This window comes from Pseudopipra pipra, chromosome 2, assembly GCF_036250125.1.
Source record: "Pseudopipra pipra isolate bDixPip1 chromosome 2, bDixPip1.hap1, whole genome shotgun sequence".
In the NCBI taxonomy this organism is placed as follows: Eukaryota; Metazoa; Chordata; class Aves; order Passeriformes; family Pipridae; genus Pseudopipra; species Pseudopipra pipra.
The window spans coordinates 80,339,581-80,357,560 of record NC_087550.1 but is presented as its reverse complement, the minus strand read 5'-3'; the positions used below and the strand labels follow the sequence as shown (position 1 = coordinate 80,357,560).

The 17,980-nt window shown below is 37.3% G+C and overlaps 1 protein-coding gene across 2 annotated transcripts in view; it reads right to left on the bottom strand.

Annotated features, from left to right (window-relative positions):
• ITGBL1 (integrin subunit beta like 1) overlaps positions 1-17,980 on the bottom strand; it is a 139,032-nt gene that overhangs the window by 24,964 nt on the left and 96,088 nt on the right. The window lies entirely within an intron of this gene.

Sequence of the window (17,980 nt, the reverse complement as noted above, 5' to 3'; positions counted from 1 at the left end):
ACATTTTTTCAGGTAAGAGATACAAGCTCAAAGGGAATTTAGGTCTTACTTTCTCAGTCTTCTCAGCTAATGAACAAAGCACAAACACATATATTCAAAAAGCCTGAACTCTTTGTTAATATCTGTGCTTCATATTTTATTTTGCCTGGCTCCCACCTAAGTTCAGAGTATGGTTTAGATCATCTGACTGCAGACATCAGCAGAACTGAAAGTGTCTCGAAAATAGACAAAAACCTCAGTCAGCAAGTGCTCTAGAAAAGGATTTCTGATTTCTCTGAACTATTTCTTCACTTTTAAATATTCAAAGATACAGTTACAGTAGCTTAGTACACCGCTGCTGAAATTGATACACAAGTTATTTAGTTTATCATTCCTTTACTTTCACACGTTACAAGACAAGCGTTAGAAACAAGGTTAATTAATTTAGTGGTGACACTTAATAATTGCAACTTTTTACTGGCTTCAAAATAATCTTTTGCCTCCAAAAGTACTGAGATTTTGGTTAGATTGTGTAAGGTGGGCTCATTCTGAGGAGATAGTTTAACTGAGAATTAAAGTCCTATTGATTCTGAACAGCTAACTACATAGGATGTATCTGCTACTGAAATATCAGAAGCCACACCTTATTCTGTGATGTTCTTCTCTTAGTTGTTGTGATAAAACACTTACCAAATAAATTCAATCATTCAAAAATAATTTGAAGCTTGCATTGTACTGAAAAGGATTAGCACCTTACTAAACATGCTCTTTCTTTGTATAGAATAACATGTTTACCATAGCAACCTGATTATGCAAGGAAAGCCAAACACATCCTAAATTCTCTTTAAATTCCAGGACATACAGAAACAATTAAATACAGGATTACTATTATATTCTGCACCTTCTCAACCTTCTATGCAAGAGCTACACTTGAGTAAAAAGAAATCAGTTGACCTCAGACATTTTACAGCAAGTGGTATCCACTCCTCCTAGCTAAACAAGGAGAGTAAATGTCATAATCTGATGGCTTCAGATGAAGGGAGTTTTATGATGGAGGTTGTATTAGCTATTAGCGTTGAAAAGCTTAACCTACCTATTGCAATGCAACGTTCCAAGAATAGAATAATTATACAAGACATTTATTTGCCCTCACTTTTAGTATTTTCTCACACTTTTTCCTTCCATTGATGTCAGAAGGAGTATTAAATTATTCCTAATAATTGTTAGCACTTGAAGATTGAAAAAAAAGATCAGTTTAGGTTGGGTTTTTTTGTTTTTAAAGGGAATTAAGGCGCCATATCTCATCAAAACACATTAGTTCATTAGATAATTGACTCTAGAATTCTAAAAAATGCCTTTTGATTTTATTCACCATTTACTACAGCATTTTTTCATTCCTCATGTCCAACGTTTATGAAAGCATAACCAAAGTAAGCAGTGTCTAGATTTACATTAAACCTGCTCCCACGCAAATTGCTGTGACCATTAGCTGCATGCATTCAAACCAATTCCAGCTGCCTACATAGACTGACTGAAAATCTCCTTTGTACAGGTAATTTTCCTTTTAAAAGACTGCGATAGAAGTATATAATTTGTGTAATAAAGCATTTTTACCCTATTGTTGCCAGCAAAATTATCAGGAAGAAATAGCAATAGCTTTCAATGCAAAAATAAACACAATATAATAAGATTAATAAGATGTACTTCATTGCCTTTTCCTGTCTATAACTCTACAACGTAAAGGATTTTTCTGTGCAGGACACTGAATTTTTATCTTCTAAATGAAAACAAATAAATAAAGCTATTTTTAATTATTTTATTTATTTATTTATTTATTTATTTATTTTAATGTGTAAGAAATACTGTACCAAATTGCACTGAGAATGTGCTAAAAGCAAACCAGGTTCACTGTCATCCTGGAAAGATGGTGTTCCAGGCCAATGATAAACAGAAGGGAATGCGCCTTTAGGAAGGACTTTTCTGCCCTGTGGCTGTCCCAGGCTTAACACCTGAAAGCATTGCCTATCAGAAATTGCAATTTCTTTGTTATCAAGTAATCTCAAGCAACCTGAGCACATTCAGTAAAGCTGCTGTGTCTTTCTGCCAGCAGAACTCATTTCATTGCTGGATGTGAACAAGATGATCTGAAATAATGTTCAGAAATGGCAAATCAGAGGAGAGGGGTTGGAAGATTTGTACAGAAGATCATAAAGTTTCAGGGGACTTAGTGGATGAGGGGAAGCAGATTTGACTAAAGGAAGTAATACCATACAGCAGTTTCAGGTAAGGTAAAAGAAAATTCACTGGTTGAACGGTGGAAGAAAAAAAGACCAGTAAAGGGAATAAACAGCACCACAAAATGGGCAAACAAAATGCAATGCTTGCCAAAAATAGGGCAGACAATATCATCATGTCTTGTTCAGTCAGAGGTGCTAAGAACAGTACACTCCAGCTGAGCTTGATCAATGTGGAGAAATTTAGAGACTCAAACAGAAAACAAATACAGACTTCTCAGTAGCTATGCATCCTGTGTTCTGCATGTCCTACTCCCAAAATAGCCTGGAATTAATTCCCTCACCTAGAATGGCTTAAAAAAATCATATAAAAATATCGTACTGACTAGACAAAAAAAAATCTGCCTTTTACATAGAGGAATCCTTTGTGTTTTAAACGCTGGCAATTCTTAGATCTGGTTGGCTGGATAGTTTATGAGGTGCCAGAAAAAGCGAACTTTTGAAAGTATCTTAAGTACGTGCAAAAGTGTCCTTAAAACCTCTTTAAATACACGAATATCTGACTGATTTCACCCAAATGATGAAAATCTGGGGATTAGCTTCTTGCATGGATTTTAGGCGAGCAAGATATGAATCATGTCACCTGTAGTCTTTAGTTATGCTGGGAAAATATTTCTTCTCCTAAAAAAGCATTATGAACTTATCTCAGTACAAGTTACAAGAACCAAAAAGGATTTCCTTGCTTAGTCTGCACAGGATTTCTCTATTAGGCTGTTGCAGGTTTGAGGTGGAGGGCTTGTTTTTGTGAAGATCTCTTGAAAGTTGGGTGAAAATTGTGTTTTCCACAGAATGTTCAAGCAACAAGCCTTTTTTGTTTTTCTGCAGTACATTATGAAAAAAATTTTGTGCATTTATCTCCTCATACCTAAGAAAAAAACATTCTGCAATTATTAAAAGAACTGCTTGTTTAGATTTTTATTGGGAACTAACTTTCTGTTTCTAGATCAGTATACAGAAAGCAAACACGCCTTGAGTTACTCATAAAAAGAGATTATTTGCAGCATGACTGACCCAAGACCTCAACTAAAGATATAAAAGCTCCAGAGAAGAGCTTAGCTGAATCATACAGAGTGAAATGAAAATTGCTTTAATAAATCTAAAGTAATTTCCAAACTTCAGATTTTTGTACTACTTTTTTTTCAAGAATTTTATACACTGAAGCGACTTCTAGCAGCAAGTTCTGGGATTTTTATTTAAGTAACATCAACAATAGCTGAAGCATCTAGCTGGCTTAAATATCTGTATTTTTCTTAGTCTTACTAGTCACCCCTCAACTGCAATAACTGCATCATCTACTACATTCAGCGCTATCAACAGGGCTGAAATTACTGTATTCAACTACTGTGATGTAACTATATCATATGCTTTGAAGACTTGTAGCTATAGCTGGTAAAATTTATTCCAGATTGCATTATCTCACCGTAGGCCCATGTGTGACTTCAAAGGCCAGGGTACTTTCACTAAATACTTTTACTGTTACGCTTGTTTTTATTTTAATTTCCATATCACGCTTGAAAAGCCTAATCCAGACCTGTATTAAGCTCTCAGTGACATGGGGTCAACCAGTATTACATGGAACATCATAGTCCCATGTGAAAGGGCTGGGAAGAGTTTGAAAGGCTTTACAGGTGTGTACAATGCAGTGATGTCATGGTGGCTCTGGAGATTTTATGTGTACAGATTCTCTTATCCTTTTCTTTTAGGAGTGGATACTTAAACTCCCATGTCTACTTATCACCTACACTCAGTGTCTTGTAAAGGCTGTTGGCACAAATATTTGGCCTAAAAACAGCAGAAATTCACAAATTAAGAAATTCTTTTGTTAAAGCTCCCTGAGACTTTCCGCTATTGTATGTATGCTTTATGAAGTTGTTCATTGGCACAAAATACCCAACTGTCTATCATATAATGAGGTGTGTGGGTATTTTCTCAGACAGAAAAGGTATGTTTCTTTTAATCTTTTACAGATTCGATTGCTTGATGATGTGAAAGAGCACTAAAAAATTGTCTGACAATTTAGTTTTTTCATAAGGGGGACAAAACACCCCAAAACACAAAAAACAAGTAGCCCTAAAATAAAAAAATCTCAAGAAATAAAAGTATGTTATCCCAAACAACAAAACTCTCACAACAGCACAAGCAATCGAATATCTAGTATCGTAAAAGCAAGCGTTATGCAAGAGCAATTGCAAATGGCTGAGACTTGCCCCCCAGCTTTAGAACACACACCATGTATGACTGGAAGCCTGATTGCACAGTTGGCATATGACATCTGAAGTAAATGCTTTTTCTTTGTGACAGCCTTAGAGTGAAATACTTCTTTAGATAATTCCACTCGATGGCACCACTTTACAGATTTAGCATCAGATAGTCATTTAAAGCTCTTGCTGATCAGCACTACTGATTTGTATCTCCTTTTCCAGGCTGCCTTTCTTTTTTCTTTTTTTTTTAATCTCCTCCCTCTCTTTAAACATTTGGATAAGAAACACTTCTGCATTGCTAGTATCTTTTTGAGATTGTTAATTTGATACTTGCGATCATCATGGAGCTGACATATCTCCTCCATCTGCCTGCTCTCAGTAGCACTCCTTTGAGGATACACTCCTTGAAGGCTGTTATTGTGTTTCTGCATGGCCGACAGGGACTTTCTAGAGGAGTTCCAGCAGAGGAATCATCAAGAACACCCCTGCCCACTTTGCAGGAGTAGGATTTTAGTTGTATGCATCACTTTTCCTGGTGACATCTTCCTCAGGTTCTCCCATTTGGGAGGCATCCTTGCCAATTCACTCACTATATTAAGGAGACAAGTAGAACTATGAAGGCAATTACTTCTCCGTTTGAAAGAAAGGTGATAGTCAATATCACCACACAGAGGAGAGATGTGTGAAGAAGACGAGAAAGAAGGTGGCAAAGCACTTTGTAAAGAAATGTGTTGTTAAGGCAGAGAACAGTGGAAATTGAAGAGGAGGAGAGGGAATACATTGGGGAAAAAGAGAAAAACTAGACAGCATGGTAAACATCACCAAAGATGTACAAATCCTAGAATTCAGCAAGCCATCATCTGATTTTTTACTGCTCTTCCTCTCCTTATCTCTTTTCATTTTTTTCCCTCCAAAATGCTTTCAAGAACTCAAACTATCAAGAAAAACTACTGTAAAGAGATCTAATAAATCAAGCAAAGGATACACAGCATTTTACTAAAACTAACATCTTCTCCATAGAATATTAAGAATGAAGTTATGTTTGATTTAAAGGATCTGATTTGGAAATGCTTTCCCTTCACCTCAACATCTATCAGGAAAAATAAGTCTCATTTCCCTTTCAGCCTGTCCGACTCTTCAATGATTAGCATAAGCTGCTATAAAATATTTTCTAGCCAAAGCCAAGTTCATGAAGAGGAACAATCCAACAGTGAAAGATATATGAAACACAAAGCCATTGTTCAAGAAGCCATGATGGTTTCTGAGACATTTAGAGCTTTATACATTTGACTGCCTTATCATCCGGAGGACTGACTGCTTACCCCTTTTTTTTTTAACATGATCTGCCATGTAATGAGTCATAGCACTAATTCCACAGAGATATTTAATTTGCAGATTAATTTACTAGAAAATGTCAACCGCTTTGTGGAAATTTAATCATCAAAATGTTAACCTTGTTCACTTCCTCCTGATGCCTGCTGTTTATTAGGTAGTAAAATTCAAGATATTTTAGGGTTGTAATAGAAGCCTATCTATTAAAACATTTAAACTCTTAAGTGCTCTGCTCTTCGAAGCTTTAGCTAAGATTAAAGAGCTTTATAATGGCAAAAAAAATATGAAAATATTCAACTGCATAGCAACCATCAATATTATTTGCAGATAAAAGACTGCTAAGTTCAGAAACCATGGCAACAAATGACATCACACTGTATCTACCTTATTGATTAGCTTTCACCTAAAGACTTTTTGCAGAAACGAAAGACATTACCTAGCAACTGCATCATCTATTGAGTTTCTCCAAGTTAAAATGCTCTTGCCCTTCACTCTTTAAGCAAATTTTTCCTTTTTTGTTGCCAACTGACCAGATTGTGGACTAGCTTCTCATCACAAGGCTCTCTATTTAATCTGTCATAGAGACAGTGTCTTACAGCTCTTAAAATCTTTTCCCCAAATGTAATGTCATCTGAGAAATAATGTTTCTTCCTGGCACCCAAAAAGGTTGTCTCTGAGGAAAAGTGCACAATATGGAATGAAGAAATAACAGCTTTTGAAGCAGTTTGAATGAAGGACTAACAGATTTTTAAATGCAAACTTTATCTTTAGAAAACAACACAATCCTTTATTTCCCCACTGTATGACTTCAAGTATCAGTAGTAAATTCTTTGTTGCAGGTAACCCTGAGTTTACATATTTCAAGAAGAGTGCATGGCAATAACAAACCAGTGACCCAAGAGTTATCAAAGGACTAGCCAGGCACATTATATATCACTCTACAGGTGAGTACTTATTTAAAGTCCTTGAAAGTAACACTGTCTTTGAGCATCTGTCTTGATACAACCTCATGCACTGACGCGGACACTGGTAAGACAGAGGTAGAGAGAACAGGTATAATTAGGAGCTGCACGTATTTATGATGTTTGGATGACCTGAATAAAACCCAGCAATTAGTGATGGCAGTTTTCAAGCTAGTTGAAATACGTGCAACAAGTCATCAAAGCCTAGTAGTGAGAGCTTCGCTATCTCTGCCACAGAAAATTTGGATTGAAATCTGAATTACAGATCAGTCTCCAAACCTTCCTGACAAACACAATAGTGCTCTGAAACACTAAAATGTAGGCATTTTATTTTACTTTGTTAACTCAAGAAGGTGTTATGAAGAGCTCAATTCTAAAACAAATGCCTATACCTTAATATTCTTGCTAGTTCCGAGAGCAAGAAATGAGGTTTATAGTGTGAATTAGCCCCAAAATTTCTAGAAGAATCCCTGTGAAATAAGACGTGTTCCTGCCAAGATTTCTGGTTTGGCTGAAACTGACCTTCATTTTGACAGATTTTTATTTTGCCACAGATTTACGTCTGTGCTTAAATTGTAGACACAAAATGCAGAAGTCTGTGTCTGTTCTCAGTGGAGCAGCCCACTGAAAATATTGATTTGTCTGGAAGAGCCTCAACCCTCTGGATAGGACAAGAGGAAACACCACCTATGGGCAAAAGAGGTACTTGAAGTTGAATGGATACTAGGAATCAAGAATTTATGTTTCACATTAGTGCAGGGACAATTAGACTACCACACAAGATGAACCTCCGGGAGTGCCGGGGAAGTTTTATATAACTTGCAGTTCTTCCCATATTTCCTCTCTTATAAGAGGGAAGGAGAGAGAAGAAGGAGTCCCGAGTGTTCCCCAGAAAACTTTAAAAGTTCTCCAGCAGCTGGAGAATTCAAAACACATGACTAATCCCTTGAAAACTTCAGTAAATAAGGTTTTGAGGAAAATTTCAGTAATATGCTTAATATTAAATATTGTATCTCTTTTGTTTTAAGGATTTTGTCTAATCTTTTCTGTCTTTAAAAGTCACTGTTTCAAAAGTGATAATGTTGTCAACATTGATCCATGGAAAAATTTAAGATGAAAATAAGATTACCAAAATGTCAATTTTTTATAGCCTTGGAAACATTCTGAAGTCAAATGAAGCAAAAAATAGAAAAGCTAAGGTCTATTATATAAATCAGAGAGTAAGAGGATCTTTTACAACTGATTAAAAAGGTTAAGACTGTAAAGCCTGATAAGTACTGTAGGGAATTCTATGCAAAATTGAAAACATCTCTCCTCTGCTGTTTTGGAAATAAGTATATAGATATTACACAAAATACTGCTTTGTCAATCTTCTCAGTCATCATGTAAAACACAAAGACAATGCAAATAGTGCTTTCTACAGACCAATTGCTTTATTAAATATTTAAAACTTCATCAGAAATGAGATTGCTGGCTAAAAAAAAAAAAAAATAATCCTTCAAGGAAAAAGCAATATTCACTGCAACAGTTTCTAGAAAGAAAAAAAAAAAAACCTGCTAAGCATAAGATCAACTTAGAGGAGAAATCTGGGCCTATTGAGTGAAGCCTGAGTGATTTTATCTTTCTGGATAGAAAAAGAGAAAGAATGCATCAAAGCCACTTGCTGTAGCAATTTGTGTCCCCCAAAGTACTTCTTTTAAACAGGTCCACTAAATTGCAAGCTAAAACTTCCTATTTGCCACTACTGAATGTATGGAGAACATATTGTTCCCAGAGATAGTAGTCACTATTACAGAAATCTGAACGCAGATGCAAGTCCCTACCCACTGTAGCTATTTAGGAACAGTTCTTTGCAACTTTAGAGCAATGTTACTCCAGCAGAGAGGAAAGAAAGAACTCAATCCTTCACATAAACCAGGTTTGTGAAATAAACCTACAGAAGGTAATTCTAGTACTTTTTTAGTCATAAAAATCTCACTGGTAAAACAGGGAAAGTCAACAAAGCAGAAACGCAGTGGACATTTCAGATGAATTGAGAGGTGTGAGAGGTCTCTGGGAGCTTTTTCCCACTTTTTAGTGCTCTTGCATTTAAAGGTAGGAGCAGGAAAAGTTATCCGAATGGTTGCCAAGGCAGAAGAAGATAAGACATGATGAGAAGACCATTACAACATCTAGTTACACTATGGTAAGCATTCTCTAGAATATGTATCTGTAAGAAATGTAATCTAACAGGTTTCACCAAAGAACTAAAGTCCCAAGACTAAAGGCACAGATGAGGACGAAGGCAAAATTTGGGTGGGTAGTGAAATAATACAAGAGTTAAGGCCGGATATACTGAAAACTCGTAAATCTGACAAAAAAAAAAAAAAGATATTTTGACAGCACATTCTTAGATGAGAAGAACAGAAAACTTTTGGCCATGAAGTCAGGACGCAAAAGCAAACCCAGTAATAAAGAATAAAGCTTGAAGGATGAGTTTGGAGTGTTCCAAACACCCTGAGAAATTCAAATGTGAACTGGAAGAAAGAAAAGCAAAGATGTCTGCAAATCACTGAATCACAGAATCATTTAGGTTGGAAAAGACCCTTAAGAACATCGAGTCCAGCCATTAACCCAGCACTACAGAGTCCACCATTAAAACATGTCTCTAAGTGCAATAGCTGTATGTCTTTTAAATACCTCCAGGGATGGTGACTCAAGCATTTCCTTGGGCAGCCTGTTCCACTGCCTGACCAGCCTTTTGGTGAAGAAACTTTTCCTAATATCCAAGCTAAACCATTCCCTCGTGCAACTTGAGGCCATTTCCTCTCATCTTATAGCTTGTTACCTGGGAGAAGAGACTAACTCCCACCTTGCTATGACCTCCTTTCAAGTAGTTGTAGAGAGCAATAGGTCGGCTCTTATCGCTAAGGAACAGATAAGGGAGGCAGGTAGGCATCAGAGCTCACAGAAAAATAAGTGGGTGATGGTGGGAAAATAGAAAGTGAAATGATCTGCCAAACAAAAGAACAAAGTAAGGAGAACCTGTGACGCCCATTCAGCAAAATGAGGCAAATTAATCTCAAAAATGCAAAAGTATGCCAAAGGGGTGAGGATGAGTAATTCTGAGGAAGATGCTCCAGAAAAGTGAAACCCAGGTGTTCTCAGGAAAATTTTTCCAATTTGAAGAAAAGTGTCATTAAAAGAGAATTAAAACACAACATCCAGATCAAGCAGTGGTGTGAAGAGAGAGAAATGCTATATTGTCCTCTAAAAACAAAAGAATTCCTGTCCAAGTCAAAAGTACTTTATCTATGGAAAGAGCCAACACATTTTCCATAATAATAAAAAAACAGACCCCATTTCCATAGGAAGACAGCTCAGATTAATCAAGACCTTCACCTTGCTGAACTATGAAGCAACGTATCACTGTACAGACTGTTGAGTCTACAGAAAGAAACACTATTTCCTGCACCACCATGGTTCAGCTGATTTTTCTTGTCTAAGAACAATTTTTCTGTCACTGCTATAGCCGCCTTACTACTTATACACTGGCACTAAACCACCTCTGAACTGCCATGGCTCATAAGGATTGAGTGGTGTCCATAACACATGGGAAGCATGGTGGCACAATTAGAGAGACTGTACAGACCTGAAGAAAGGTTCCCACTTGGCTGTCTAATCAAGCTAGATCTTCCTTTCAGTAAAAATTACTGTTACTCTTTGCTTACTTGTTATAATTAGAGAGGGCATTCAGGATCACAGTGCATGGTTGCACCTTCATTAGCAATCCACCTACTTGTCTACAAGGAAGAAGCAGGATTACAACACCTAAGAAGAAGAGCATTAGCAACCAGTGTATTAAAAGCAGTCAGCATGCAAAGCTGTGTTATGAAAAAAAACCACAACTCCCCATGTCCTGCAAGAAGGAGAAGATGGCTGTCCCTGGAGCCAAACTCAGCTGTTAAGCTTGCACCTGGACCCGCATATCTACAACAAGCACTGGAGATGAACCAGGAAGCTTTGGAACGTGTGTAAAGTAGCACTGTTTTTCATGACTTTCACTGTGAGTGATTGAAGTGATATGAGAGAACAGACAGAAGGCAAATCCCAGTTGTGAGAAACATTGTTCCAGCACCAGGATGCCATCTTGGATTTTAGCATGCTAAAGTTGTGTTTACTTTTATGGATTTTTACAGACTATCAAAAATTCATCCCAGCCCTTTTCCAGGAAATGTCAGAGTTCTCTTTAGTAAATAAGAAAAAAACTGAACATCTCCCCTCTCACATTACTGCCAACCAGATTGAACACAATGAGTTTGACAATCTCTGTCATACCTGATTTCAGCTGGAAATTAGGCCTAGACGGAGCATTCCACACTTACCGTAAACATTTAAGTAGAGAAACAAAATGGGCCTGGTATTACCAGTTTAAATTTGTCAAAATAGCTTTAAATTTAGCATGAGTGTGGGATCTTTTACTGCTGTTATAGAGAAAAGTACCCGAAATTACTCAGACATATAAAAGAAACATATAAAAAAAAAATTCTATGCTTAGAAGCAATTAATTCTACAAATCTATTGTTTTGTTTGGTTTGGTTTTCTAATAACAGCAAGCAGTAATGATCTAAAGAGCATTTATTTCATAAAAGAAGGTGGTTTGGCTCCTCTTTGCTAATACAGTCATAAGAAAATTATATTTAAGCCTCCTCTCAGTAGCTCCATACAACGGAAAGACTGGTGTGTTATTAAATTCCTGTGCAGGAAGATGTAAAGTTCTAGCAATTGCTTGGATTTTAACCCTTCTCCCGAGGAACTTGAGTTATGGCAGAGTATTGACAGCAGCAAATAAGAGTCTGCCACAGAAGAATTACTAATTTCATTGCTATTTTCATTTACCCCTCCTGGAGCTGGGAGGCTAGTGAGGCTTGTGGCTGAAGGAATGGGTAAAAATAGGGAAAATAATCACCAGAACTCATTATTTTTCTGTGAGAAATAGTGGGAGGCATAAGTTATAGGGGGTGGAAATTGTAGATAAGACAAGGGCAGAAACTGATACTCAGTTGTCAGAGAAAAAAGAGCAGTGGAGACATCAGCTGAAAACAAGCAGCCAGCACATGTACTATAACATCAGTAGCATAAAAAACACATCAAAACTCTTGAAGTGCACACACTTACAGAAATAAAGCATTTATTTTAAAAAGTTAGTCACTCTCTGTCTCCTTCCCAAGAGCAGCAGCCCTGCCTTCTCCCCAGCTTTTCAGCATCACTGCCAGAGACGTCAGGGCTCTCCACTTTGCACAGTAATGGTCTGGCTTTCAAAATTTTTGATGGTAAAAGGGGTCAACAAGGCAAGGCAGCAGCAGGCAACTGCCAGAGCAGACTGTGCTGCAGCAGACCTGGACATTCTGGGATTGTCACTTTCAGGATCTGGAGTCTGAGCACAGGCAGATCACAACGACAGAATTTAATATCTTCCTTGAAGCCTTCGTTATCATCACTGCTACTTAAATGAATGACTCATTCATCCATCCTGTCTCAAAGATCACAACAGGAAACATTACACTCATCTCTATCTGTTTCTCCACTACTTTATTTATAGCTGCAATTAATGAAAAAGAAATGTATTTTCCCAAGAAATTTCACGACACAAGGGAAAACTGTTCACAAACTGAATAGTTTATGCAGTATAAGAAATACATATAAAATCATACACAGAACCCCAGCTCACTTTCAGTATCTAATTGAAAGACAATTCAGACTTACCCTAAAAAAGCCACCACTGCTGAGGAGAGGTTCAGTGTTCAAAAGAACAATAAAATCTCCATCCAAAACCAAACAATCCCCACCTCAAATGTCAAGAGAAGCCAAGTGCAACATGTTGATAGGACAGGGCAAAATGGTTTTAAACTAAAGGAGCGTAGATTCAGACTAGATATAAGGAAGACATTTTTTATTAAGAGAGTGATGAAACACTGGAACAGGTTGAAGAAGTTCCTGCTCACTGCAGGGGGATTGGACTAAATGTCCTTTAGAAGTCCCTTCCAACCCAAAGTAGTCTGTGATTCCATGCTTCTGATTCTATATTATAAACGCAATTATTTTCATAGGCATTTTCCCCCTAAAAGACCTTGATCTGAAAAATTGTAGTACAGATGGATACAGCTATTTTCTATACATAAAACCCATGCAAGACCACATGCATGAAAGTGTTTCTTAAAGGCAAAAGTAACAAATGTTGAGGTTTCACAGCAAGCTGTATCAAAATTACATGATCACATGACTTATGACACTGAAGATCAAAATAATTCTAGGGAAAATAACCTCCCCAGCACAAAAAAATGTCAAATTAAAATAGTTTCCAAATGGAGGCAAATTTAGAATGGCAGACAGAGTAGTGTATGCATGCAGATCTACAAAATCATGAAATACTGTCACAAGTCAAACAGCGCAATTCCATGTTTCATAGAATCACAGAATGTTTTGAGTTAGAAGGGACCTTAAAGACCATCTAGTTCCAATGCTCCTGCTATGGGCAGGGACACCATCCACTAGACTAGTTTTCTCAAATATCTGCCCAGCCTGGCCTTGAACACTTCCAGGCATGGGGCACCCAAAACCTCTCTGTGCAACTTGTTCCAGTGCCTTACCACTCTCACAGTAAAGAAATTCTTCCTAATATCCAGTTTAAACCTACTATCTTTCAGTTTAAAGCCATTCTCCCTTGTCCTATCATTACATGCCCCTGTAAAAAGTTCCACACAGAACAAGACACTGGTTGCATCTACATTAAAGGGTAAGAAATTACATATCAGCCTTCACCCCACCCTTCTCCTTCTGCTAGGAGGGAGATAAAACCTCTAAGGATTGATCTATACAGTCTTTCCAGACAAAGCTAGATCCAAAGCTACATTATCTATAACTACCTGAAGGGAAGTTCTAGCTAGGTGGGGGTTGGACTCTTCTCTCAGGCACTCAGCAACAGGACAAGGGGGCACGGGCTTAAGCTCTGCCAGGGGAAATTTAAGTTGGATATCAGGAGAAAATTCTTTACAGAGAGAGTGATCAGGCATTGGAATGGGCTGCCCAGAGAGGTGGTGGATTCACCATCCCTGGAGATTTTTAAACGCAGATTGGACGTGGCACTGAGTGCCATGATCTAGTAAATGGACTGGATTTGGACCAAGGGTTGGACTCGATGATCTCGGAGGTCTTTTCCAACCCAATCGATTCTATGATTCTATGATTCTATGATCAGCATGAATACAGATGCCTAACAGAATTCAACAACTCAAGCATGCTGCTACACTAACGTGGTTTCGTCTCTGAAGCTACATCTTGCATGGCATGGCTAATGCTATGAAATACAAACTCAGGACTTTCTGTAGAAGACCCTATGGACAAACTCTTAGCAATGCTGAAGAGTTTTGTGCTCATTCATGATCTATATTCCCAATGAAATAATATATTTGTCTGAAGAATCATATTAACTCCTAGACAGCTGCACATACCATACAAAGATCTTGATTAGATGCAATCCACGGTAACTAGAGAGATGTGTCTGGAACTCAAGCTGCGTGGAAGCTCATATATTTTTCTTGCGCATATAGATTCTTAAAGAAAATAAATGCAAATTTAAGAATGCCTGTGGCTCCAAATATCTCAGTAAAGGAGAGCCCCACTAGGCAGCACAAAGTCTAAAGTGAACCGTAAGCTAGTCAGTGAGGGATGTATCCTTCCAAAACCTGAAAACTAGAAGGAGTAGCTCTCTGAATTCCCTGCTTTTGCTCTCCTCTTGCTGTCAATGCTCTCTTTCCAGGGAAGGCCGGGTAGTCATAATGAGTGCCTGTTGCAAGGGAACCATCTCCTGGGAAGTTAGGTGATGAGTGACCCTTCAATTCTCATGCAGTTGTTACACAATGTAAAAAGGAAACACCTCACAAGATAAATTAACAGCACTATCTATACAGATTTATAAACCAGAGAGATACATCCATTGAGGAGTGTCTTAGCTGTTCCTTTTCATTGAAATACATGAACAACACTGCTCTTCAGTATCAGCCTATTGAAATGAATTCACACCATCTCAAATCAGCAAAGAGATGGACCAAGTAACCGAGTCCTAAGGGACTGCAGTACTTTATCTGTAATTAATTCATTTATATTGATGGAAAAATGAAACTGTTGCCATGAAGCGATACCACAAAATTCAAGAGATTAATGTGCCCTTGTAGGAAAGTTTTTTCAACTAATCTAAGTCACAGAGCCATAAGCAGGGATCACAGGATATTTGAAGCAGGAAGGCATGCCTGGAGATCATCTAGTCTAATCCTTCTTTTCAGCAGAGGATGATCTACAGCTGTCTGCCCAGGTTTGTGTTCAGTTTGGTTTTGAATGACTCCAAAGGTGGAGATTACACAAAATCTCTAGGCAACCTCTTCCAGTGTGTGGTCACTCTCATAGTAAAACTTTTTTTTCATTTTAATTTTTTTCCTCCTCTGAAATACCACTGCACCAAGATTATAATGAGTTTCCCTTACCCAGAAAAATAACCGAATTTTTAGATGAATTATTACAATATCTCTCCTGCAGGAGGTGAAGAAAAAAAGTTTGTTGATTAATCAGTCACCATTGAGGGTTTTAGAGAAAAAACAAATAGAGGTTTCCCAAAAGCTTGTGGTGGAAATACACTATGCATATTTGCACTCGACACTTTCTGATTCATCAAAAAAAATATGAAACAACCTGGGAAATGGAATATTTTATAGAACCAAACATCTCCACCCTGCTCTTCTTTGAAATGAAATTATGTATCTGTATCTGCAATGGCTGTATACTATTTTTTAATAGTAAGTTATGCTTTTTCCATATACATAAGTTAGGACCAGAATCAAAATAACAACGTATTTTACTTACTTCTAAGTAACATTGTAATTAATTATTCAAATATTTGCTTTTCCAGCTACCTTTAAAACAGTGATAGATTTCAAATTTCTATAAAGGATGCACTCCAAGTAACTCAATTTACTTGCCCCACTGGGTGCAGGATCCTCAGAAAAAAAAGTGAGTTAGAAATGAAGTGACATCCATTAAAGCAGAATGAGCTACTCTGCTTTTCAATCTTAGACTATCAAAACTGGGGTCCACATTTATTATAAATGTAGTTTCCAGGGAAGATGAAAGTTTGCAAGACCTCCCATCAGACATAAGCCAATTTTAAGTCTGAAACTATAACATCATTAATCTTACTAAACGTTATATCAAGAAATTTCAACTTATTTTTCAGTTTTCTTTGATTGAAAAAATCAAATAGCTTGTATAAAAAATATTGTGTTCTTATTTTTCAGTCAGTCACAGATGATAATACCTGATGGTTTGTCTTAAGCTCTAGCACGAGGTCTACACTAAGATCACAAATCCAAATTAGGCACAAAGGTATATTATATCCTAAATGAAACAACAAAAATAAATCTTATCTGTGCTGCAGTAAAAGATTCTCAGGAGGAGGTCAGAAATTTTAAAAGCATGAAGGCTGCCACAAACATTACCATTCTCTGCCAGGAGGACAAAGTGTAGTTCTTTTTCAACATCTCCTAACACAAATCATCAATTCAACTTCTCAAATCAAAACACTTCCTTTGGAAAAGAGTGAGAAAAAGACTGAGCATTGATTCATTAGGCCAAATAATAAGGTAATAAGAGGGCACAAGGATAAAGTAGAAGCCCACCACTCACGCTGCATGGTCTAGGCTGCAACTGTCTGGTTTCATCTTCTTTCCAGGAAGAAAGCAATTTTTTGAAAGTTTTAGAGTTATAGCCCTGATGACTGCTTGCAACATGCTAAGAATCACAACTCAGAGAAGGATCTCATTACACCAGTCTGTAATAGGCACTAGTCAGACATTGCCCAAGCCCATTAACGAGCCCAATGAACAGCTGTATTTCCTGCTACTCACTTCTGTTCTTCCATAGGGACTTTTCATAATGTAAATGTTCTAGCCCAAGACTTAGATAAGGGGTAGAAGAGGAAGGATAAGAAATCATCTGCTGTTATTCAAACCTTAGGACCTTTGTCCTTGAGCTTCATCTTTTCTTCGAATCAAAGTGTTTCTGTGCATTGTCTTTCATGAAGTTATGGTCTTCCTGATATCTGACTCAATAATTAATGTGTAAAGTTATTGCTTGCATGCATAATCTTTCTCTCTCATGAATATGTGAAGGAGGAAAGATTATAAGTTGTCATATGCTTCCAGAGCCTCTCTCCATGGCAGAATGATAGATCCCAATGCTGTATTTAAAACACAGCTGAAGAGATAAAAATAGTGTTTAACTTCTACAGTCATTATGAACCACAGTAATTTATTGAACCCTTCAATCAGCTGAGGAAACAAAAGATTGGGAATGCGTGAATGACTCATTTCTTTTCATGCTGCGTGCACTGATGCTCCAGTAACTTGATGCTCTAAAGGCTAAATAAGACTGCACAAATGTGTCACTGAAATGAAGCAAACAAAGCACATCATAAACAAAAACAAATCAGTGGAAAGCACTGGGGGAAACTCCTAGTGGTTGCCTCTTAATTAGCTGTATCTGCAGGATGTGTCTGAAATAGTTGGGAAGAAAAATGTAGATCTCACAGTGATTCAGGAAAAAAGAAGTAATTTCAACAGGAAAAAGAAGTTTAAGTGGATAGGTTCGGATCTCTTCTGCACTCAACAAGTTGACTAAGGAATACATTCACATGCTTTGCAACCTTTTTTTCTCTTTTCCTAGAAGTTAAGACCTATCCATGGAAGGAATTTTTAATGCCACGTTAACACTGGTCAATTTGACTGTAACCTCATAATGTATGGTGACAGAAGACATCATCTATTTATGAAGATTTAGAGAGGACTCTAAAAATAGTTTTGTGCTACCTGTTTATATAGAAGCTAAAATGTACCACTTGTTATGGAATATCTGTTAAGGTAGTCGTATGAATAAATCAACCAAAACACACAGAGATCCTGATTCGGCATAGACAAAACAGAACAATGCAGGAATTGCTGTACTGGAGCAAAGCAATAGTATATCTGATTCCGTATCCCACCACTAACCACGGAATCTTTGGAAGACTCAGAATAATTCAGTTAACATGCCAAACTCTATGTTACAAAGCTCATTTCCCTACCATGCATCTCTCACAGAAGAACAGGGACCACTTCAAGATTGCCTATGGATCCACAAGCCTACA